Raw genomic sequence first — 2,718 nt, forward strand, 5'->3', positions numbered from 1 at the left:
ACGATGAACCTGTGTGCGCACGTGTTAATCCCATCTTTTTATGGGTCAAACAAGAGGATACACATATTGTCGAGGTGCGTTGTGAGGATTGTGATAAAAGAAATCGTATACGTATAACAAAGGCTACAAATGGTTGGAGAGCAATACCGCGTACCGATCCGATATCATCGAAAATAGTCAAAATCATACAAACACCACTGTTAAAAGTCAAAAAAGAACTCCATGAAAATAATTTAATGCAAAATGTAATGCAAATATATTAGGTAGGAAAATCGTAATACAACAACAGCAACTACCAGAGGTCAATGAAAAGCAAATCTTTGATACTGAGAACGCTATTATGGTAGAAAATTGTTTAATTTTTAATAATAAGAAAGCTATTGAAGAGGCGGAAGAAGTCACAGATATTCCAGATAAAGTAAATGAAAACAAAACTAAAGTTCAAACCGAATCAGAAGATTCTCAAACATATCAACAACATTCGCCGTATTTACAGCTTTGTCCTATAACCGGACTCCTCCTGCCAACAACCAACATACCATGGTGTACCGACGTTAATAGCAGAGAGCTAGCGTCTAACTCTACATCATGTGATGAGACTGCTGCAGGTGTTGATGACAACGTAGTTAATACATTTAATACGAATTTCTTGTCCAAAGATAATTTAGTGGACTTAGCGAATTGCAATGATAACGATGATGGTGCGGACGTAGTGGCACATAATCTACCAGATCCCGCAAGATTACAAATCTTAAATGCACATTTTGGCAATACAATGGATGTTGATACCAAAAACCTTAAGGAGAATGAAGAAGCACTTAAGGAAGCAGAGGCCATGCATCAACAACAAATACCTACACAAACATCTGCATTAAATGCTAATAACACTCAAATTGATGGTGTAACACAACGACAACAAAATCACAAAGATTTAATGAGTAATATTGTCCCATTGCCGCAACATAATACTTTAATCGACGATGCGGTTCGCGATTCACCAAAATGTTTATCTTTCAATGAAGCGGGTGAAATTGAAGGTTTGAATGGTGAACTCTTTCAAACAAATCATTTTATGGATACCTATTAAAAAGATTCTTCAAGTGTTGAGGAAGTATGTTTGAGCGATGACGGTGTTGAAAGTGTTGTCAAAACCCCTGGAAATACGAAGGAAGTGACAGCATTAGCATCACCCGCACATCTTGTCCTAAAAGAAAGTGGCAGTGATGATGATGTTATTATAGAAGAAACACCCAAAGATTTAAGCTATAAGAAACGTGAAGAAGTATGTCCACCATCTGAATCACGCAGTCAATGTGCTGTGACATCAAGTTCAGATATTATTAAATCACCGCAACAAGGTGAATTACCCGCTATAGAGACCACATCAGAAGCAATAAAAAATTTAATATTAGAACACTTTATGAAATTGAATGCATATAACGTTCCAACATCTGCCACCAATACAGTGGCAGTGGCGCAGCAGCACCAGCAACAAATGGAACCAATTAATCTCCGAAAGACGCACCAGCGTAATATAACAGCTCCACCAACAACTAATAATGATTGTAATAGTAGTTATGCTACATCTACAAATTATATTGAAACAGTTGTTATTGATGATAATAGTGACGACGAGCCTATGAAAAAACGTATACGTAGCAACAATAATATGAAAGTTAACAAAGTCGTAGAAGAACCTGGTGTTGTTGGTAATCAAACGGATGCCCCCCAACCATCTGCTGCTGCTTTATTAATCGATAAAGATCCAGATCCATTAACACAATTACAATTATTGATTAGAAATACACAATGGAAAGTACCAGACCCAATATTAGTGCCAAAGGATAGATTACGCGCTATGTTAGCATCCCCCGCACGAGAAATACCACTTTGGATAACGACCAGACCAGAATTGCGCTTACCAGAAGCATTTGCATATCCGGAAATTATACAAAATCCCAATATATTAGTAATTTCTATGGCACAATTGGAGGCGATACTTAAAAAATGAAATGGAAATGGAGCAGAGTAAACTAGAACAAGAGCAGCAACAACAACAACAATGTGTTGCAAAAGAACCTATCATACACCAACTTTCTTTCCCTTCTCAGTGCTCTTTTCAGCCATCAATGTTCTTGCTGCCGCTGTGGCACTTTGCGCTTGTTTCATTGAAGCTTCACTTTGTACCAATAGTGTAGCCTGTGCAGAAATTAATGTCACCAAACGGCGTATTACGAGCACAAGGAAAATTGAAAATCCAAAAATGTAGAAATTACGCTGCGCACGGAATAAACGCATGCTATGCTGCATTTCAACATTTAAGTGTTCATGACCAGCCGAATCCTGTGTTGCATATTTCCGCATTTCACCTATGGCATCCAAAAGGAATAATATAAGGACGCCCATTATAAGAAAGAAATAAAGATGCGCTTGCTGTGCCAGCATTGCAAGAAACTTTGATTTAAATAGCCGATTCCATTTTCTTGGACTTGCTACAGGTAAGACTAAAAGGAGTACTACAACAATTTCTGGGTTTCTGGTTTCTAGGTTCTAGGTTTCTTCTGCAACACTTTCTACTATGATTGGATGACGAACTTTCTTATTATATTGTAATATTTTTAGCTCAGTAATTTAGTTTTCTTACTTTTTATAGATTAAAATATTTGTGAAATTTTTTTACTACGCTGCTACTACCCGAATTGCCTATTGAAAATCTTA

General features: G+C 37.0%; 1 pseudogene; it reads left to right on the forward strand.

The window, feature by feature from the left end:
• The first annotated feature begins 340 nt into the window (after positions 1-340).
• LOC137234938 (uncharacterized) lies at positions 341-2,198 on the forward strand (annotated as a pseudogene).
• The last annotated feature ends 520 nt before the right edge of the window (positions 2,199-2,718 follow it).

This window comes from Eurosta solidaginis, chromosome X (assembly GCF_040869045.1).
Source record: "Eurosta solidaginis isolate ZX-2024a chromosome X, ASM4086904v1, whole genome shotgun sequence".
NCBI classification, from domain to species: Eukaryota; Metazoa; Arthropoda; class Insecta; order Diptera; family Tephritidae; genus Eurosta; species Eurosta solidaginis.